The sequence below is a fragment of the Scylla paramamosain genome, chromosome 19, assembly GCF_035594125.1.
Source record: "Scylla paramamosain isolate STU-SP2022 chromosome 19, ASM3559412v1, whole genome shotgun sequence".
NCBI lineage: Eukaryota > Metazoa > Arthropoda > Malacostraca > Decapoda > Portunidae > Scylla > Scylla paramamosain.
The window spans coordinates 19,406,142-19,429,617 of NC_087169.1; the positions used below are offsets into that span (position 1 = coordinate 19,406,142).

The 23,476-nt window shown below is 43.1% G+C and overlaps 1 long non-coding RNA gene across 1 annotated transcript in view; it reads right to left on the bottom strand.

The window, feature by feature from the left end:
• Positions 1–23,476, bottom strand: part of LOC135109840 (uncharacterized) — a 110,006-nt gene that overhangs the window by 62,886 nt on the left and 23,644 nt on the right. Inside the window, exon 2 of the long non-coding RNA XR_010272932.1 lies at positions 18,285–18,443. This is a non-coding gene — a long non-coding RNA (uncharacterized LOC135109840). The remainder of the gene's footprint in view (positions 1–18,284; positions 18,444–23,476) is intronic.

Sequence of the window (23,476 nt, forward strand, 5' to 3'; positions counted from 1 at the left end):
TATGTCGCCTTCCCCTCCCCTCTCCACCCCTCCACCAGTCCCTTTCTTCCTCCTCCAGTGTCCCCCCTTTTCTTCCTCCCTCCCCGCCTTCCCTCAACCACCACCACCACCACCACATCCTCCCACATCCTCTTCCATTCTTCCTTGCTTTGTTTCATATTTCTTCGTGTGTTACTTCGTTCATGATCTGTATTTTCGTCGCAAAGTTAATTAGTTTGCATCTTTTTGTGTATAGTAATTACCTGCATCGTTTTCTTGTATATGTTTTGAAGTTGATTTCGTAGAATGGCCCCGCGTGTTATGCTTCTCCCCTCACAAGGATGGAGTTCTGAATCTCTTTACTTCATTTCAGTTTTCCTTCAGATGTTAATTATATCCCGCGCGGTTTTGGTGTACGATAATTTTCCTCACATTTCAGGTACGAATTTCCCTTTCCAGTCCCTCTTCTCTCATCCCATTTATCACGTCCTGTTGGTTCTTGCTTCCCTCGTGCACCGCCTTCTACTAACTCCTTATTTACTTTCCTCACCTAACCACCTGTCATGCTAATCCCTCCTCCCCCCCTCCCTCTCCCCTCCTCTCCCACTCGCCTCCCCACGTCCACTACCTCCCCATTTCCTGACTTTACATACGCCTTCTTCCCTCTCTCTCTCTCTCTCTCTCTCTCTCTCTCTCTCTCTCTCTCTCTCTCTCTCTCTCTCTCTCTCTCTCTCTCTCTTTCCTTACTACTTACGCAGCCTGTTAGCCACTTTTTCTCTCCTTCCTTCATTCATTCATTCATCCATCCATTCCTTCTCCTCTCCTCCTCCTCCTCCTCCTCCTCTTCTCGTACACCTGTCACAGTCGCCATGCACACACGCCTGGCTCCTCCTTCCTTCCTTCCTTCTTTCCTTCCTTCCTTCCTTCCTTCCTGACTTTTCCCAAGACAACTGAGGCCCAATTATCTTGCCTGCTATGATAGACCCCCATTGTTCAGAGAGAGAGAGAGAGAGAGAGAGAGAGAGAGAGAGAGAGAGAGAGAGAGTGCGGATAATTTTTTTTTTCGTATTTTTTCTAATATTTACCTAGTCGAAGTTAAATGTTATCTGTTCTGATTGCATTTTTTTTTTACCTGCAATCAATATTCAAGGCCTTATTACTATAAAGGCTATTTTTACCTTAATTTCTACACCGGGAGTGCAATTACCGAGCACCTGAGGCTTCCTAATTACACAGGTAACACAGGTGAAAATTGCGAGGTTACAGTACATAGCTAAGAATAAATTTTCCTAGCATCCCGTTTTCTTTGATTCTCACGCCATGGAATACTAAGGTATGTACATATATTTACATGAAGGAGAGAGGAACAGATAGGAGGAGCAGGTGGAAGGAGCAGGTGGAAGGAACAGGTGAGAGGAGCAGGTGGAAGGAGCAGGTGAGAGGAGCAGGTAGGAGTTAACAAGTGCTCATTTTAATAGTCTTCAAATGTTTTCGTAAATGTCTGGTTCTGCATATAAATTACTACTGTGGATGGGTCATCATTATTTTGAGGAGGGTGACGTAGTTAGTGCCTTGTAAATTTGGAAAAATGCCAATTATATATTTTTTTTAGTGTGTGTGTGTGTGTGTGTGTGTGTGTGTGTGTGTGTGTGTGTGTGTGTGTGTGTGTGTGTGTGTGTGTGTGTGTGTGTGTGTGTGTCAATTCGCATGAAAGACAAGATTCTATTTACCCCCCGAGCAGGTCCTAAGTGAGGAGGCACTCAGCTCACCGAACTGCAAAACTACCCAATCACTTTTTTATCCACATTGTGCTTGTTGTAATACCCAATGTCTGGCGCCTGGGTGACCTTGGTGGCGACAACTTAAACCGGTATTTGTTGAAGCTTCCCACCCATGTTGCTGCACCGCCCAGTGCCAAAGAGTAGATCAAACACAGAAAAAAAAAGGGCGAATTTCAACTACCACATAAAACAAGCTTGGGTACTCAGGTTGAAAATCTTATTAACCCTTTGACTCCTGTGGCTTCTCCTCAGGCTGAACGTAATGGAGTGCAAGTTTATGGACTGCCAAGTGAAGGTACAGGGACTGCTATGTGTAGGCCTATTGGCTTCTTGCAGCTTTCCTTATTTTCTCATGTTTTTGTGTGCTTAACTTTAAGAGAACAGTTTTAGAGGAGAATATTGTCAGTATAAGGTATGTTTATGTTCAGTTAACAGGTGCTACACTGTCATCACCAGTTCAATGTAATGACAATCGAATGTACTTCTCTGTATCAATGAAGGTAGGAACTTAAGAACTAAAGAAAACATAGAAAGTTGCAAGAAATCACCAGGCCTACACGTGGCAGTCCCTCTATAACACATGCATACCTATCTCCACCTATCATCCTCATCCATATATCTGTCCAATATTAAACGTCCTTATTGACTCAGCACTACATGTACGAAGATAACCATTTGTCCACACTTTTAAACTTCCTTATTAACTCGATACTGTATATAAGGAGATAATCATGTGTTCAACCTTCTTTTAAAGTTCCATATTGACTCTGCAGTACAAAAATAAAGAAAATAATGTCTAATTTTCCTCTAAAACTCCTTTTACACTCAACACTACATATATGAGGTTAATCCAGCGATCATATGCCAGTGCCTTTCAAAAACAACTCCCAGACAGACAGGAGTGAGAGAGGAGACGCGTAAGACAACACCTCAAGGCCACGTAACAGGACAGGTAGGCAGGAAAATGTTACAGGCAGGCTGGGGTTGTCGCCTTGCCGCGTCATGCCTCCTCATTAAAGTGTTGTGAGAAGAACGTGCAAGGGAACAAGAATAAATGGCGATGAAGCGGAGAATGAATGAAAATACGACCAAGGAAAACGAAATATGACCAGAAAACTTGAAATTGTTCCCACACTTACTCCTCCAAACACACACACACACACACACACACACACACACACACACACACACACACACACACACACACACACACACACACACGATGAAATAAAGGTGGCGATAAGTAACGCACGCAACAAGCGACAGGAAACACAACTAACACTCAAAACAAAGGAACAATAGACACCTTAAGATGGAAGGTGAATAACAGCAGGGAAGGAGGGAAGGACAGAAGGCAGGGAGGGGAGGGAGGGAAGGGAAGGAAGGCATCAAGGGAGAGGTGTAATGACGAGGCTGAGGGAGGGATGTGAGGTGGAACAGAGGGAGAAAGAAGAGATGGAAAGGAAAAGTAACGTAGAGGAGCGAGATAAGACAGGGAGACAGGGAGGGGAGGGCGAGAGTAAGGAGATTTATGGCAGTAAGGGAGAAATATGGGAGAGGGAAAAATATGGGAGTCTCAAGGCGTTAGTAAGCATAATGAGATGAATCAAGTTTTTAATACACAAAAAAACATTTTAATCAGGAAGGATATGAAATGATGTATACAAGAAATTCAAATCAAGAAGTTAAGTTATTCAGAAGTGTAATGTGATACGAACGATAATAAAATATACACAAGAAATAGTCTTTTTAATATACAATAAGAAAAGTATAATAAGCAAGGTATGAGATAACGTATACAATAAATTGTTACCGAGAAGTTGCGTAATTCTAAATTGTAATATCATATGAACAATAAAATATAAATACTAAATAAGTCTTCACACGATCCAGGCCGAGAATTATTGCAAAGTATCATTTTTCGCAATATCATTCTTCCTGTGCATGAATAACAGTGAATAACAGTGAATAACAGTGAATAACAGTGAACAACAGTCATTTCTGAAACAACACCAGGAAGAACGAGTGTATCATTAGCCTGCAAAATAACACAGTATTGAGCGGAAACTCCTTTCACAACACAATACAATGACAATCGCTTAATAGATGGAGGAAACACTTAACATCAACTAAAACTCGTAATAGAATCCGCTTCCACGCCAATCCTTCAACCAGCTTTATTCCCACGCAATTCAATTATGTACATGTTATTATTCCCATCAGGTTGCGTGATTTCGCTGCACAACAAAGAACCCCAAAAATAGAAAGTGTTTCAGATACGTAAAGCCGAGATGGTTAAGGCGCCTTCTCGGAATCCAGGCTTATAAGGCCATAAATCTAGAACATTAAGAACATAAGAACACAAAGGAAGAAGCAAGAACCCATCCCAACATGTGGCACTCCCTGTTGAAGACGTGCCTACAGAAAGTGATTAAGCCTACAGAAAGTGCTTTTTTTTTTTTTCCAACATTTTCGTCTCTCAACAAGACTGTTTATAGAGAGCAAACTATAATCTGCTAATCGATCAACTGTTATGCGCAATTGAAAAAGGCTACTCTCCTTTTCACCACATTTACTCGTATATCCCCATTTTACATCCACAAAGGTCCTATCTCCTACCTGCCCCTCAATTAACTCATCCACACGCCCACCCACCCATCACCTGCCCGCCACATCAACACCCAATCACCGGCAGGGACACACCACACATCACACACTCCCAGCCAATCACAGCCCTCCTCTCCCCGGCCCGTGCAGTGCTGACCAATGACAACACCTGCCTATCACCTAAGCTAATGACTTGGAAAACAGTGATATATAAATGCTGTCACACACACACACACACACACACACACAAAGGTTAGCCAGGTAAATCCTCACCTACCTTTAATTAATAAGTGAAGGTAAACTGAATAATGTAAGAGTTGGTGAATATTCAACAACACACACATATCATGAATGGGTTTCCAGTGTGGCTGTTTATCACGTGACATGTTGAACGATACAGCGTGCATGCAGCGTGATGGAATTTATATAATGTAATACGCACACTTATTTTTATATTGCTTTCGTTATAAAAATATATTGACATCATTAATATTATCGTTACGGCATTTTTCGTTATTATGTTTGCGCATCATCGCTATTTACATTCTTGTGAGCATTTCTTATAAATCTGTGGCTTTTTTTAAAGACGTATACGCTTTTTTCACCATAAAACTCAACCACAAAAGCCAAACCACATCTTTCTTTACACTCATGAAAATCAAATGAAAATAAGCGCTAAGAAAAAAAAAATAACAAGAAATTCAGTGTATTTGATATATGAGAGAGAGAGAGAGAGAGAGAGAGAGAGAGAGAGATGAGAGAGAGAGAGAGAGAGAGAGAGAGAGAGAGAGAGAGAGAGAGAGAAGCATCTGAAAAGAGAGACAGCAAACAAACATTGTCAAATTTCTGAACCCCAAATAAAAAAAACTAATATAAAGTGAAAACGTGCAGCACTCTCTCTCTCTCTCTCTCTCTCTCTCTCTCTCTCTCTCTCTCTCTCTCTCTCTCTCTCTCTCTCTCTCTCTCTCTCTCTCTCTCTCTCTCTCTCTCTCTCTCTCTCTGCTTCCCAGAATCAACTTGTTTGCAGGACAACGGTATTGGGAGGGTGAAGGGGTTAAAGAGTACTACTGAAGAAGGAGGAGGAGGAGGAGGAGGAGGAGGGAGGAGGAGGAGGAGGAAGAGGAGGAGGAGGAGGAGGAGGAGGAGCTCTCTTGTCCCTAAAGTCTATGTTTGTATTTCCGAAACTCAATCTTGTGCGAGTACACACACACACACACACACACACACACACACACACACACACACACACACACACACACACACACACACACACAAAATGGGAAGCCACGAATATACACAGCTAAAAGTAAAATCATATTATTCTTCTCCTCCTTCACCTCCGCCTTCACTATCTCCATCTCCTCCTCCTCCTCCTCCTCCTCCTTCTCCTCCCCCGTCCTCCTCCACATATCCCACGGCGGGCCAAGGCGAGGTGAGGGAAAGGCCCGCCACGGCGCACCTGGCCTAAGATTTTCCACCTCTTAATCGAGTTTGCTCAAGGACATTTTTCTAGCTTGAGGCGGCCTGCTGGGTGAGGCTCATTTAGTGGAGAGGCAGAGGTGGAGGGGAAAAAGGGGAAAAAGGGAGAGAAAAAGGTAGGAGGATTACTGGGAGGCTGGAAAGATGAAGGGAAGAGGAAAGAGAGGTAGAGAGAGAGAGAGAGAGATAGAGAGATAGCTTTCCTTTAGACCTTTGTGATGAATAAATAAAAATGAAGAAAAATCAACGTTTATTGAAGATCCTTGTTTTTCTAATGTCTTTGTTTTGTTATTAGTTTTTGTTATTATTTTCTTAGTTGTTAAAAATATAATACCTTTCCTTTCATCTCCGTGTTCTCCGTATTCTCCCGCCCTCCCACTCCCTCCTTAGTCACCCCCACCCCGCCCACCATCCACTCCCCCTTCTCACCCTCCCCTCTCCCCCTTCTCTTCCAGGGCACCTCTCACGCCCACCTCTCATCGTCTCCACACTCTAGAGGACTCAGTTCCCTACTCAGCACATCCCCAACCCCCCCCCTCTCTCTCTCTCTCTCTCTCTCTCTCTCTCTCTCTCTCTCTCTCTCTCCTCTCTCTCTCTCTCTCTCTCTCTCTCTCTTTCTCTCTCTCTCCCCAGCAACAGCCCCGCCCCCGCCCGTCTCCAGTATGTTGCACCTCTGCCACACACACACACACACACACACACACACACACACGCTCCCCTCCTCTCTCTACTCCTCCAGAGGTAAACACAATGATCTAATCTGACGCTTCTATTCTCTCCACGTCAATAACATTCTACACTGCTCCCTATTCCTCTTGCTTTACTACTACTACTACTACTACTACTACTACTACTACTACTATTTTATTCCCTTACTCTCCTAACACCTTTCTAGAAATATCGTGAAGTTCTGTGAAATATATCGTAAATTCTTGTCCTCCTCATCCTCTTTCTCCTCCTTCTTGTCCTCCTCCTCCTCTTTCTCCTTCTCCTTCTAGTCCTTCACTTCTTTTTTTTTTCTCCTGTCGCGTGCCTCAAAGAAGGGGAAGCCCGAGGGAGGCTCAAGAAGGTGCTAAGGACACGACCAGGGACGAGGGCACGACCGGAGTGTGTCCAGGAGGGAAGGCGGGAAGGCAGGGAGGACAGGATCGTAGGAGGAGTGCAGTTGGGTGGAGCGGAATGAAGTGATATGGGATGGAAAGTTATGGGAAGTGAAAGGAAGAGCAACAAACTGAAAGCATTAATGCGGAAAGAAGAGTGACAGAGGAATGAAAGTTAAAGGAAGGCTAACAAGAAGAATGACGGTAAAATGAACGACATGGAAGGAATGGGGAAAGATTAACAAAGAAAGAAAGAACTGCGTGAATAAAAAAGGAATAAGAGAAAAACGGGAAGGAAAAGGCATAAAAAAAAACATACGAAGGATCAAAGGGAAGAGCTAAGTAAGATTGAAGGATTTACTGAAGGAGGGACGAAGGAAGTGACAGGATGAAGGACGACAGAGGGGCTGGAGGGAACCAATGAAGGAGAAAGGAGAGAGGGGAAAGGAAGAGAAAGACGAGCATAAGGACTCGAGCAAGACAGGTGAGTGGAAGGGAGAAGTGGGAAAGGTGAAAAAGTAGCAGGTTAAAGTAGCAGGTAGTAAGAGATGTGGAGGAGGACAATTTGGTTTGGAGGGAGAGGCGGAGGTAATAAAACAGCAAGGAGGGAGGGAGGAGACGAGTAGAAAGGAAGTGAAGGTGAGAAAGTGGACAGGTAGGCGGGGCTGTGGGGGAGAAGGATTTGGAATGGAGGGTTAAATGTAGAGAGTAGGGAGGAGATGAGAGAGATGGATGAAGAAAGTGGGAAAGGTGGAGGGTTGAGATGAAAGAGCATTGCAAGAAAGACAATAAACAGTACAAGAAAAGAAAAAGAAACACAGACACACTACACGAGATGAATATCAGCGTTACTAACTTCTATCTTGAAAAAAAACTACAAGCAGAAGAAGATTTATTTTGGAAGAGAAATGAACAGCGAGAGAAGAGAGACAGACAAAAAATAACACTTAAAAAAGACTAATTGACAGACTATTAACGAAACTACACCACTAACTTCTACATGCGACAGCGGAAAACCACAATTATGGCCAAAGGAAACGCAAAGGAAGAGAAGAAGATGAGGAGGAGGAGGAGGAGGAGGAGGAGGAGGAGGAGAGGCATTAGAGTCAGCGAGAACATGATATCAACTTACCCCATTAACTTTCTAGACTGCGTGTGGAAAAATCTACATGCAGGGATGATCAGAAGTGTGGTTTTAATACAAGATTACATCGCGGCGGCCCGAGGGAGGGAGTGAGCGGCCGGCGCCATCTGAGTACTGCGCAGCGCCGGGTAACCACAGCAACCTCAAGATGGCCAGGCTGGTTATCTGATGCCCCGGTTACTCATTACAACTGCGCAGCCGCTATTCACCTTTACAAGCGTCCCTAATGAGATGATGCATGATATTGCCTGGGAAATATGAGAAATTAAACCAAAAGTAAGATTAAACATGAAAGCCGTTCGCAGTTGCACATCATGTAAATTTTTCTCAGTTTTCAAAGTTAATTTCTCTCACTTTTCCATATGTTTCGTAGGTCTTTAGTAGCAAAACATTGTATCTGTTTTATTCACTTTCTGAAAATGCTTCGTAGCTCAGTATTAGTATATCGTATTAATTTTATTCACGTTTCAATTTGCATCGTTTCTTTGGATGCATCATGAAGAAAACTACGAAACATCATAAAATATAAACACGAAAGGTTGTGTCTGCACTAAGCGCAAATCCAACACGAAAAATCCCGGAGCAGAACGAGCGATACAAAGAGCCGGTTGGCAACAAATAAACAGAACAAATCAACACACAAACAGCGGCAGCTCTGATCAACACACACACACACACACACACACACACACACACACACACACACACACACACACACACACACACACACACACACACACACACAGGCATTAAAACTTTCGTTCCTCGCCTTCACCTCCCAACCACCACCACCCCACCACTACCAGCAAACCAGGTAACCCGAGGCGGGACTCACCTGTCCGCGTACTTACCTTACCACTTAATCTACCTGTCGCTCTCTACCTGTCCTCCGAGAGCCACGCGACTCCTGGCAACGACGCAACGAGTAGGAGGAGCAGGAGGAGGAGGAGGAGGAGGAGGAGGAGGAGGAGGAGGAGATTAAGAACGGGAAAGTACGAAGACGACAACTCTAAAAAGAAAACGATGAGAAAACACGAAGCGAAGGACAAGGAGGACAAGGAGAACAAGAATGAAGAAAATGGGAGGGAAGTGATAGGCGATTCCTGACAGCAGGTGGAGGAGCGAGGAGCCAAAAATTCGAGGTAAGGACAGATGGCAAGGGTGAAAATATGCCTTTTATACAAAAAAAAATGCAAAATTCACACAAGTAGATGCGCAATTTCGGACGTTCAACCATTAAACTGTCATGCATTTTTTTTTTATTCTATTTTATTTTTTGAGAACTCACTACCGGAAGGAAGCGTACACACACACACACACACACACACACACACACACACACACACACACACACACACACACACACACACACACACACACACACACCACACACGATTAGGCAAACACATGGGACGCTCACACACAAAAGTTAAGAAGAAGAGACGAACAAACTCTTGGACCCAAAACGGCAGTAAATTTTCCTTAGTTTGCCGTACTTTGTTTGCAATAAAAGTTTTCCCAGACGGATAGAAAAGGGCGAAGTGAGAAATGCAGCAGGAAAGAACGCCAAGGAAAACAAAAACTCCGGCAAGAAATTTGAAGGGAAAAGTTTCCAGGGAATAAATCTGTCGAGAAAAAGAAAATAAACCAACAGAAAATTTAGAAAAAAAAAGAAAATATCTTGCAGAAAGCTTTTATCAGGAAAGATTTACCGTGAACGTATGCATTGTCTCTCTCTCTCTCTCTCTCTCTCTCTCTCTCTCCTCTCTCTCTCTCTCTCTCTCTCTCTCTCTCTCTCTCTCTCTGGACGGTGATGACAAATATAGCGAATCAGAAATAATAATCACAACATCAACTCGAAATGACTCAGGACGAACCGGAAGTCATTGCCACAACTCACCTGATAATTAACCCCGTCCGTGAATATTTCCGGTTCGAGCAGGTAAACTGATAATGTAGCAGGTACACACACACACACACACACACACACACACACACACACACACACACACACACACACACACAGAGGGAGCGGCTACGTACAGTCTTGTATAAGAATAAATATCAGAGCAGGAAGGTAAAGATTATCAACGCCAGCTGACGTGAACAGTAATGATTCTTTATGGCAACACAAACCCACATTAGTACAAGTTTCCAATGATATCTCCTCCCTCCGGCCGTCACTTGCAATTGTGTGCGTCTTCATTCACGCCTCTTGTAAGGTAATTTAAGAGCATAAGGAAAGCTTCAAGATAGCAAAAGGCCTACACGCGGTAGTCCCTATACAAAACATACCTACATCCTCCCCTTGTTCTTATCCATAAATTTATCTAATCTTTTTAAAACTGGGAAACTCACTCACGGTGCTACAAAGACAAGACCATATGGTTATTGCAGGAAAAAAAACGTGAATTCTATCGATGAGAAACAAGCGAAAGAAAAGAGGAAGAAAATTAGATTGGGTGTATATGCGATACAAGGAAGGAGGTTTGTTTTGCGGCCACTACTGGAAATTGATAAGTTATGGCGGCACAAGAAGAAACTCCTATGGTGACGGCTACGATTACAAGACAGCGCCAACTTCATTGAGAAACTGCTGTGAGCCAAGATACATTTAACTTCTATAGCTTTAATCTCCAGTGGGACAGAGGGTGAAAATAAAAAAATAAATAAATAAAAATACTTAAATGTACCTAATTTTCTTCTACAGGTGTCAATGTCCTAATACGAAAAGGTGGAGCAAAAAAATAACCAGTTTAAATGCCTAGGGGAAAATTGCGAAACAGAGTTGGGTGGCGCATCAGAACAGACTTTAATGCTCCCTGTGACGGCTTAACACTCCCTGCCTCGCCTTACAGTGCCTGAGGGAGACACATGTCCCCCACTAATCCTTCCAGACCTGCAGGACTCAGAGTTATTTAGCCTCATGGGAAGACAATGTTAAATACTTCAAAGCTATAGCTTAAAAAAATATTCCTCTTTCAGCAATGTTGCCAGGCCTGAATGACTCCAGCTTACCAACAAATGCCTTACAAGACTAGAGTTATACGACCTCAAAAGAAGACATAATTTCAAACACTCCAAAACCTTCGACTAAATTATCCCTCCTTCAGTAACGTTGCCAGGCCTGCTTGACTCCAGCTTACCAACAAATGCCTTACAAGACTCGAGTTTCTTCGCCTCATAGGAAGACATAATTTCAAACACTTCATAATCCTCGCATAAAGAATCGTTCCTCTTTCAGTAGCGTCGCCAGGCGTGCATGACTCCAGCTGCTTAACTCCATGGAGAGACAAATTTCCCACACTTTAAGACCATCTTCCTGAGCAGTACGGAAGACCTTAACTTTATCTCCCTCTGACTTTAATCCAACAAGTACGAAAAGGGAAGTACGGAGCAGGCACAGACACACGTACTCACACACAGTTCATCACCAGAGGCATGGAAAAATACAAACCCACAATTTTCACTCAGAATCTTCAGTGGATTTTTTTTTTTTATTGTTTTTTGTTGCCTTTAGCCAAAAAAAAAAAAAACCTCTTACATAACAAAAAAAAAAGTACAGAAAGCCTCAACTTCATCTCACTCTGACATTATTTCAAGTAACAGAGAAATACAGTACACACACACACACACACACACACACACACAACCAACCCATCAACAAAGACACGGAAAGGTTAGAAGACACAATTTTCAAGCACTCTTAAAGCCATCCACCCTGACCAGTGCTTAGCTCCTCCCCTCCATCCCCTGCTAGATTAATACAAGTGCTGAGTGACAATATACAAGCATACCTCCACAGCACAGCACCAAAGATCCCTTCCTACACCAGAAGCTTGCGGGAGTAGAGTGAAGAATCGGCCTTACATTACCTCAAACTAGGGAGCAAGCGGCAGATAGTGTTAAAAAGTAAGACTAAACAAATTTATAGATGTAATGATAGGTGGAAATAAGTAAATACGTTTCAAACAGGGATTGCCACGTATAAGAATTGTGGCTTCTTGCAGCTTATGACAGTAGAATGTGATGTTGATATATGTTAAAATAATAGTAATTGCAGTGTGCGGTGAATATATAATGTGAAAAATAATAAAGTAGAGTGTTAGGTAATAAAAAAATACCTTACTCAAAAAACATGTTGTGGAAAATAAAAAAACAAAAAAAACAGACTCTCAGAAAAACACCCTCAGAAAAACTTACAGTGCGAAGTAACAAAAAAACTAGTAATCAAACTGCCGCGGGAAGGACATTCTCCATCCTTCATCGTGGCAGGAACGGCGCGGGGAGAGAGAAAAGAAAAACACACATACACAAACCCGTTTTCTTTTATCAACCCACACACGAGCATGTTGAAAAAGCGCCCGCCCGATACTAATGCCCTTCGTAAAACGCGTCTTCCGGGGATAATTTCTCGGCGGAATAATAATGCAAGGACGCGATAAATAAATGTCCCAGGGAAGAATATTATCGCGGCGAGAAAAATGTCCGCCCGGGAAATATTGTTCGGAAGGAGAGGAAAGGAAAGGAAAAATGCTCTGCCTCGTAAAAATGTCTTCCCCAGAGAGGGCAACAGGTCTAGGCGTAAAACCTTAAAGAGGATGACCGTAAACCTTGAGAAGAATGACACGTTCAGCTAAACAAAGGGACCGGCCGCTGGTAAAACAGAGATACAAACTGATATAAACAAGAAGGAGATGATGTACTGAGATAATGATTTCAACGCTCGTGTGTGTGTGTGTGTGTGTGTGTGTGTGTGTGTGTGTGTGTACGTACCAACAGTGCCACGTGTCCTCACCACAAAGACACTCGACACCACCCTGCTCACCACACACACACACACACACACACACACACACACACACACACGCAACACTTACCACCACTGCTATTCACTCAATCTCATGTCTTCTCCTCCGCCTTTTCTCTTCATTCTTTTCTCCCTCTTACTCCTCTGCCAACATTCTTTATCCTCTTTGTCCTCTTCCGCTTGTTCCTACGCCACCTCTCCTCCTCCTCCTCCTCCTCCTCCTCCTCCTCCTCCTCCGTAAACACAGAGGCAGCCCCCGATTCCAAAGGAGAAACAGCTTCTGACAATTAGCATTTCAGTAAATTTGTCTTCCTGAGATAATTCCTGTTGGCGGAGATGTGGCGCAGAGCGGGGCGCCCTCCAATTAACCAGGCTAGGCGAGGAGGAGGAGGAGGAGGGAGGAGGAGGAGGGAGGAGGAGGAGGAGGAGGAGGAGGAGGAGGAGGAGGACTGCGAGAGTGGTGAGGAAGAATAAAAGACAAGATAAAAGAGAAAGACGAGGCTAAGAGACGAAAAAGAAAAAAAAAAGGAAAAAGGAAAAGGAGGAGGAGGGAGGAGGAGGAGGAGGAGGAGGAGGAGGAGGAGGAGGAGGAGGAGGAGGAGGAGGAGGATGTGGAGGAAGAGAAGGAGGAGGAGGGAAGGGAAGTAGGATGAAGCGAAAAAGAAAAATATGTGTAAAGTGAGAAGAAAATAAAGAAGAGGAGGAAGAGGAGGAAGGAGAAGAGGACGAGGAGAAAGGGGGCAAAGGTCATTAGGATAATTAAGATTATGGGAACGAAAACTAAAGGAGAAAGAGGACTAAAAAAGGAGGAGGAAGAGGAGGGGGGGGAGGAGGAGGAGGAGGAGGAGGAGGAGGAGGAGGAGGAGGAGGAGAAAGAAGATAGACTCGTATCAAGCAGGAAGCAAAAATCTGAAATATCCAAAAATGAAATGAAAGCGAATAACAGAAGACATACAAAGATTGAATACAACAAGAAAGGAAACAACAGGAAGGAGAAGAATAATGAAAACTAAATAGAAACTTTAACAAAAAGATTTTTACATCACCTAGCAACCTCACAAGCCGGAATAATGAAATACACAAAGAGGAAGAAGAAAACAAGGAAGAAGAAAACAAGAACTTAGACAACAGGAAGGAAGAAGAAAATGAAAAATAAAAAGAAGCTTAAAACAAAAGGAATTAAACACCATCTAGCACCTTTACAAAATTAAATGAAACACACAAATAATAAAAAAAAACAAAAACAAGAACCTAAACAACAAAAAGGAAAAGGATACAAGTTAAATGGAAGCTTAAAAACAAAGGGAATCTAATACCACACAACACCTTCACAAGATATGCTAAGATTTCCATGGGGATTACTCACACCTTTCCCTGAGATGCCGCAGAGGTATGGCTTGGCTCAGAAAGGATCAACTGGTGTAATCCTACCAAAGGGGATTATCTTATGGTGTTAATTACGAGATTACTTCCATCCTACACACCTTAATCCTTTACTGCCACGACCTTCCTTCCGGTATTGCGTCTAACTAATGGGATTACAAAGGGTTAAGGGAAGGAAATTACGTGATGTTAAATTACTGTGAAGGGTGTCATGTAGGATTGCATAGGTTGAGTAAATAGTTCATGTATTTTTATTGTTTTTTTTTGTTTTTTTGTTCCTTTCGTTCTTTTCTTTTTTTCATTGTTCCTTGTTTGTTTGTTTTTCTTTTATGTTCTCACTCTCCTTTTCTCTTTTTTTTCTTTTTGTCCTTCTACTCCTTTTGTCCTCCTCTTACTTCTTTTGTCCTCCTCCTGCTCCTCCTCCTCGTCCTCCTCCTCCTCCTCCTCCTCATTCTCCTTCTCTTCCTCCTCCATCCTTTTCTTCTTCATCTTTTCAACTTAATTAGACAAAGGGAAGTTATTAATAATCTCGTAAGGGAAGTTTATCTACACAAAACTGATGATATAACAACTACATCTTTCTCATCAATCACCACCACCACCACCACCGCTTCTACTACTACTACTACCACTACTACTACTACTACCTGCACCTCACTTCACCACCACCATCGCAATGTTTCATCCTCACTAACCTCCTCCCCAGAATTCTCGCCACCGCCTCACTTCCTCATCCCCGCCCTTTCATCACCGCCTGCTTTATATACGTGCCTTGTGTGAATGGGGAGAGACGTGGCCGGTCTTGTTGGGGTGGGAGTGGGGAGAGATGGAAAGCGTTGGTGGAGTGGACGGATGGGGAGTTGAGATGGAGAGGTAGAAAGTCGCAGTACGAATGGAGGTGGAAGGGAGGAGTGGGAGTGGATGTAATGTGGATGAATCACAGTGTTAGTGGTTAGATGACGTGTTAGGACGAATGCTGACAGCTGCGCCTCAAGAAATTTAAGTGTTGACCTACGCACCACCACCACCACCACCACCACCACCACAGCCAACACCACTAGTATCATCACCACCACCATTACTATTGCCACCACCTGTTGCTGTCGCTGCTTCCAGAAAATATTACAAGGTGTGTGTTCTGCTAAGTCTGCCAACCGCTATTACTACCACAAAGTACTCCACACTACCACCAACACCACCACCAGTAATCCCAACAACCTGCACACACCTACTAAACACACTATGCATCCACTTATCCAACTATCCACCTCTATTCACTACCGCTACTACCACTACCACCACTCAACTAATCCAAACATCTTGCACACACGCACTAAACACTATGTACCCACTCCACCTATCCACCTACCCCCTATCCACCGCTGCACCCTCTCCCAAGGCGCCAAGAACACCTGCCTACCGTGAGCACGTCAGCAAATTGCGTTACTGACTCGAGTTCATTTGCCTCCCCCGTGTGGCCGCCACCTGTCTGCCTGCACGCCCGTCTGTCTGCTGCCGCCCCCGTCTGTTTGAGTGAGGCAAACTGTCAACACTATACAGAAGAAAAGAACGTGTAAGGAGGGAGAGGGAGGAAGAGGGAAGGACGGTGCGCAGCGAGGGGAAAAGCACGGAAGGAGGAGGGAGAGTGTTTAGAGAACGGATGGGTGAGAGAGTGACGGAAAGGGAGTGCGAAATGGAGAATGAAAGTGAAGGAAATGCAATGGCACGGAGAAAGGATACAATGACGGAGGAAATATATGACATTGAATACGGTAGGAGTTAAGGATAGAGAAATATATTGTAGCGAAGCATACAGGAGAGAGAGAGAGAGAGAGAGAGAGAGAGAGAGAGAGAGAGAGAGAAACACCACCACCACTGCCATAGGTCTTCCGAGTCTCACACTTAATTCAATTTGGCCACTGTTCCACTCAAGAGATAAACGGCCGTGGAAAAAATATAAGTAGGCCTACACACGCTGGAATGACGGTGTTGGTGAGTGGCTGTGGCGAGTGTTGCTGCATTACTTAGTGTTTCATTGGTGGTGGTGGTGGTGGTGGTGGTGGAGGATGAACGAAGACGAAGAAAAGAACAAGTAGAACAAGAACAAGATGATGATGATGATGATGATAATGATGATGATGATGATGATGATGATGATGATGATGAAGTAGTAGTAGTAGTGGTACACAAACAGTACACAAACAGATAATTTCCTCCAGAGAGAGAGAGAGAGAGAGAGAGAGAGAGAGAGAGAGAGAGAGAGAGAGAGAGAGAGAGAGAGAGAGAAAGAGAGAGACTGGAAAAAGTAGGGGTGAGGGGAGAAGTAGGTTGGGAGAATAAGGGGAGAGAAGTTACTATCACATTTACCAGAACGGGTCTAAGGGAAGGAGGGAGAGGAGTGAGAGAGAGAAAAAGAGAGAGAGAGTGGAATGGACAGGAGAGGGGATGGGTGGAGTGGAAGTGGAGGGGAGGGGGTGGAGCTAAAATGGGATCCGGAGGGACTGTCGCGTACTAGGGAAAATCAGATAAGGAGAGAGAGAGAGAGAGAGAGAGAGAGAGAGAGAGAGAGAGAGGAGAGAGAGAGAGAGAGAGAGAGAGAGGAGAGAGAGAGAGAGAGAGAGAGAGAGAGAGAGAGAGAGAGAGAGAGACTAAGATAAATTAAGGAAGACAAGGAGGAAAGGATAAAGTTGTAGCGAGCAGAGACAAATGAAAAGAGAGGGAGGGAGGAAAGAGAGAGAAATGAAGAGGGAACAGTGTAGAGGAGCAAGAGAAAAGAAGATAAAAGAAAGAAAAAAGACAAAACGAAATGGAAACAAATGGAGAAGATCAAGGAAAGGGAGAGAAAGAGAGGGAGAAAGAGACAGAGACAGGAACAAGTGAAGACAGTTAAAGGAATAGGAAAGAAAAGGAAAGGAGGAAGAGATAAAGTGAGAGGCGGAGAGAAAGGTGGAGGGCCAAAGAGGAGACAAAGGAAGAGAAAGACAGAAGAAGTAGAGATGACCAAGAGAAAGGAGAAAAAGGGAGGAAGAGAAGAAAATGAGAGTTAGAGAGACAGTTAAGGGAGAGAGAGAAAGATAGATAGAAAGGAGGAAAAGTACAGAAACCGGGAGATATGGCTAAGGAAAAGGAGAGAAAGAAGAGAAAAAGGGAGAAAGGAAGGGAGAGAGAGAGACAAAGATGAAGACACCCAAATGAAAATGAGTGAAAGAGAAAAACGAAACAGGGAGAGGTAAATCTGGAGATGGCTAACGAAAAAAAGGGAAGAGAGGAGAGAAAAAGGAAGAAAGGGAGGGAGAGTTAGTGAGAGGGGGCCAGGTGAAGAGGGCCAATCACCATCCTCGGCACTACATAGGGTCAAGAGGCCAGGTAAAAGTGAGTCTACCTGGCTATGTTGTTACCTGGGGATCAAGTCACAATCCCTGGGTTCGAGTCCCTTCTCTCCTCGTACGGGAAGTTCATCATTGCGTCGCTGTCTTTGTTTACCTCTTTTTTTCAGGTTCATTTCTCCTTTTTACTGTGTATTTTGTCTTTTCCTCAACTTTATTCTGATTTTTTTCTTTCCTTCTATTCTATTTATTGTTTATTTCCCTCCTACTGTCTATTTCTCTCTCTCTCTCTCTCTCTCTCTCTCTCTCTCTCTCTCTCTCTCTCTCTCTCTCTCTCTCTCTCTCTCTCTCTCTCTCTCTCTCTCTCTCTCTCTTACCTTAGCCACGCGTCAGAAAAGCGAAATAGCAAAGCAGACTGTACCGAAAAGAGTGCAGCTATAATACCAGCATCCGGACCCGTATCCGGCTTGCAAATGGCTTCAGTGAGAATAGGATTTAAATATACATACATTGAAATCTTTGGATCACGAGAAGAGGTCAGAGGTCACAAAGTCGAGGTCACCCAAACGCTGAAAACACGGGAGATTTCGGAAGGCGAGGAGAAAACAAAATTAAAGGAGAAGTTTTGGGGGAAGAAACACGAAAGGGGAAGGAAAAGAGGTCATTTTTACTCACCTGACGTGCAGAGTGACCTGTTTCTTGGCACAGTGACCCGGGGTGCTTGTCATAGGTCCTTCATGGCAGAGGTGGGACGCGGGGAGCAACACACGTGCCGCCACAAGGCAACACAAAGTAACACTGACAACACAGTAACTCGCCGATCACTATTGGGATCTGGTGAAGGAGGAAGAAAAGGGAATATTAGTGATGATTTAGAATTATATTTGGATAAACTCATTCCTTTAGATTTTTTATTTAGATATTTTTTTATTTAGGATTTCACTGTTTTTCGTTACAAGACTGTTAGTATACTGACGCAAATATAATTACAAATACATTCTTTTATATAGTATTAACATTATATACATATTACATACACATTATTTTATTACTTATTTTTAAATGATATAGTTTCATGTAACTTCTTTATCTTCATGGTAGTCTTTTCTTTCAGTCCGGTTGATGTACATAATGAAGATGTGATTATTGTAATAGTAAAGAATATGGATCCGAATCTCTCTCTCTCATCTCTCTCTCTCTCTCTCTCTCTCTCTCTCTCCTCTCTCTCTCCTCTCTCTCTCTCTCTCTCTCTCTCTCTCTCTCTCTCTCTGATTGGCCTTTACACAATTCAATTACGCACGTTGTTTTGCCTTTTACAATTTTCATTGGCGCTGAATGGATTAATGAGTGTTCGAACCAATGAATTGAAAAAAATAAACAATGAAAAAGTATACAGTCACCACAACAACATTCATCACACCTGGACGCCGCTTTTTAATTTCCCTTTCGTTCTTTTTTTTTTTCAACCTTCGTTTTCTTTTATACCAAACAATAACTATTTTTTTTCTTTTAACTCTTTTCATTTCATGCACTCTTACTTTCTTCACCAACTCCCATTAAGCCACGTCACAATAGCCAGATTCTCTCTCTCTCTCTCTCTCTCTCTCTCTCTCTCTCTCTCTCTCTCTCTACTCTCTCTCTCTCTCTCTCTCCTCTCTGTCTCCTCTCCTCTGTCTCTCTCTCTCAAGCACAGATTCCTTTGTTTTCTTTCCATTAAAGGAAGTGGACCAACACAGGACCAATTTCCGATGAAAGATGGTGGTGGTGGTGGTGGTGGTGGTGGTGGTGATGGTGGTGGTGGCGAGGGTGGTGGTGGTGGTGGTGGTGGTGGTGGTGGCGGTGGTGGATAAGAACAACTCAAAGTCATAAAGCGAGAGAGAGAGAGAGAGAGAGAGAGGAGAGAGAGAGAGAGAGAGAGGAGAGTAGAGAGAGAGAGAGAGAAGAAGAGAGAAGAGAGTAGAGAGGAGAGAGAGAGAGAATGAAACGGGATATAGTGAAGGCCAGATTAAAACAACGGGCAATAAAAATGGGCAGAAGAAGGGAGAGAAGAGGAAGAAGGGAAAGGAGAAGAAAGAGAAGAATGGGAAGGGACGAAGTGAACGTGTTGGAAGAAAGGAAGGGAAGAAAAGGGAGAAAAAAAAGGGACACGTGGAGGGAAGAGAAGAGAAGAGAGGAGGGAACAGTTGGAGAGAAGAAATGGGAGAATAAAGGGACACATGGAGGGAAGGAAGGGGAGAGGAGGGGGGGGACAGCTAAAAGATGAAACTGGAGGAAAGGTGACAGGTGGAGGGAAAAAAAGGGAGGAAAAAGGGACAGGAGGAGAGGTGAAAACGGGAGGACGGAACAATTAAAGGACTAAAACTGGAGGAAAGGTGACAGGTGGATAGAAAGAGAGGGAGGAAAAACAAACAGGTGGGGGAATAAAGGGGAAAAAAGGGGGAGGAAAAGAAAGGGGAGGAAGTCATTCAATTCTTGGTAAAATCAATTTGCTGGGAAGATGAAGAGAAATTACGATTCATTGCACTTCACTTGGCAATTTCAACTTCGCAACGGAGGCAATATTTTTCTTTCCTCCAGCTCTCCTTTCCTCCCTCATATGTTTTCCCTCCTGCTTTCTTACCCACCCCCCTCATCCCTGTATATTTTGCTTCTTGTTTTCCTTAGCCTCCGTCACTCCCTCCTACGTATATTTCCTTCCTCCCTCGTTTTCCTTTCCTCCTCCTCCTCCACTCCTACATTTGTTTTGATTCCTGTTTTCTTGGTTTGCAGTTTTGGACGATGCATACAAAATTTACACTGTCCCTGTTTTGTTTGTAGTGTTGTTGCTGCTTTCCACCACTTTACTTTTACTGTTCTATTATTTCTCCATGGCTAGACCAACCAAAAAATATGCAGCGTGCCTATTTTCATTATTTCACTGCTCTAAATACCAGTTAGCTTCACAGTTTTCTCATCAGCATGGCCGTCACTTACAGGAGAATTCACGCACCCACTTCATCAAGCTCTTGTTTTCTTTTACTCTCCTGCTTCTTAACATATTCTATACCAGACCGAAAGTGTAAACCTGTGAAAACTATCATTAAATTTTCTGACTGCCAATGATGTTATATTATGGTAATCTTAAGTAATTTTACTGACCCGAAATGAAACTACATCCAATAGATTTAGTAAGCATTGGACAACATATTTTCCTGTGAGTGTAATCTTTAAAACTAATTATCTGGACTTACACAAGACTAATATATAAGGTTGAGAAGATAAAGTAATGTAAGGATTAAATATATCTTACATATATCCTAATTTTGTTGGAGAATGACTTGAAATACGTAAGGTTTTTTCAGTCACTAGTTATGTTCTATGTCATATGTTGTAGTTAATGTATTGGAAATCGACCTAAGATAGAAATAGATGAATGAATAAATAAATAAATAAATAAATAAATAAATAAATAAATATTGTTCCTAAAAAAAAAGTAAAATATCTGAAAAAGGTAATTTAGTTTTTTTTTTTCTTTTTTTTTTCTTTTTTTTTTTTACCAATAATAATCTGCTAACCTAGAATTTGTCAATGTTCAGTAGCGACTTGTATCCAATACCGATACTTTCCCTGCTGGACTCCCCCGTGTGGTTCCCGCCGCGGGCACTTCAATTACATTACTCAGCGGGCGTGTTGCGTAATGTGATTAACCCTACTTCCAATCTGATCAGCTTAAATTTTCTTAATACGTTTTACCACACAGTTTTCTAGTCTCTGCTTGTCAAGGTCGTAATCTTTCATCAGCAACTACTGTCTCTCACACAACCCTTATTCTGATTCCCGTCTCTTACCTCTGACCCTCACCACCATTTCCCCTTCAGTATCTTTCATCACCATCATATCATCATTACTATCCTCACATGTCACCCCTGTCACCCTTATCTTCATCACTATCACTTATTCTCATCGCTATCACCCCCCCACCCTCATCAGTATCACCATCACCCTCACTATCACACTTATTCTCATCACTACCACCATCACCATCATCACTATCACCCTCACTCTCATCTGACGGTCCATCCTCTTCCCACTGTCCTCTCCACGCTCTCCCATCACCATCAATCATCCAGCATCCTGTCCACCATGAGAGGGAAAAAAACATTACCTGCCACCCGTAGCTATCTGTCCTTCCACCCTTTCCTTTCCCTTCCAACCCTTTCCAGTATACACATCAGTGCCTGCATACTGGAAAAATTAAATAATAACGTACTTTCCATTCACTGACCATATATTTTTTTTTTTTTGCTCGTTCGTACATTGTTTCCTCTGTTAACTAACGTAAAGGGAGTTTGTGATATTTCAAATATGCATTACACGAGAGAAAAAAAGTTTAAAAATGCATTACACAAGAGGAAATAGATTCAAACATGCGTTACTCTATAAAAAAAAAAAAAAAAGAACGTTCAGAGATGCATTACACTACAAAGAGAAATAAAAAAGAAAGTGAGGGGGGGGATACAAAAGCGTAAATCTCGCATGAAAAAAAAATAAATAACAACAGGCAGGAAATAAAAAGAAAGGGGGAAAATTACACCATAATTGAAAGGTAAAAATGTAATCATAAAGAAACACGGGAAAAAAAATAATTACATCAACGCTTGAAAAACATATAACACACACACACACACACACACACACACACACACACACACACACACACACACACACACATGATCCTCTTACCAACCACCACCACCACCACTGCCACCACCCACCACCACCACCACCACCACCACCATCACAGCCAACTTATCACAAACGCATTTCTCCCGCGGTTTTATGCACGTGTGTGGCGCTTAAGTGTTCCTGCGCTGTATTAACGTGTCGTGTGTGTCTGCATGCGCCGGGGTGTTGCAAATTGAGTGAGTGTTGCACTGTATCAAAAAAAAAAAATGTCTGGCGATGGTGTTTAGTATGTGTATGTGTGTGTGTGTGTGTGTGTGTGTGTGTGTGTGTGTGTGTGTAAAGGAGACAAGACACAGCATACATTGTAAATAAAAAGAGTTCGCGTATCAATTTGCATGTAAAGTATTCCACGTGGAGTTACGTAAAGACTACATTACAACACAGTGTTTCAGTTCCAGCAAGCAAGTCGCAAAACCAACCAAAACAACACCAAGAGAAACATTGTGCATTTCTAAAGAGTTCCTAGTCATGGTGTGTTCCTGATGTTGCTCTCGGGGAAACACAGTGTTACCTTTAAACCAAAAAACAAAGTATTACACGGAATCGAGACCGAAATGGAACACCAATAAACATTCTTTCGGGGGAAGTGCTGAAGTGGCATTAATAATTTATATCCCCGGTGTTGTTGTGTTCCCATTTCACTGTGTTGCGTTCAGCGGCGCTCCAGGGAATGCTACATAGTTGTACAATTATGTTACGAGAGAGAGAGAGAGAGAGAGAGAGAGAGAGAGAGAGAGAGAGAGGAGAGAGAGAGAGAGATAGAGAGAGAGAGAGAGAGAGAGAGAGAGTATCGATGTGTTGAGTATTTATGTATCGATTTGCGAAATACAATAACTTTGAGATGTGGAGAGAGAGAGAGAGAGAGAGAGAGAGAGAGAGAGAGAGAGAGAGAGAGAGAGAGAGAGAGAGAGAGAGAGAGAGAGAGAGAGAGAGAGAGAGAGAATTTTAGCGGCACCAGGCGATGGTGGCGAGGTAAAGATTACGCCGGTGAAAAACTGCACAGTGCCGGGAGCCATTGAGAGTAACATGTGGCACTATCGCGGCCTGTTTAGTGCCACATCCAGTCCCTCCCCTCTGTGCCACACGCAGCGCCGCCCTCCAGCACAGTGTCTTGCTAAGGGCTTGCTCCAAACGCACTACCA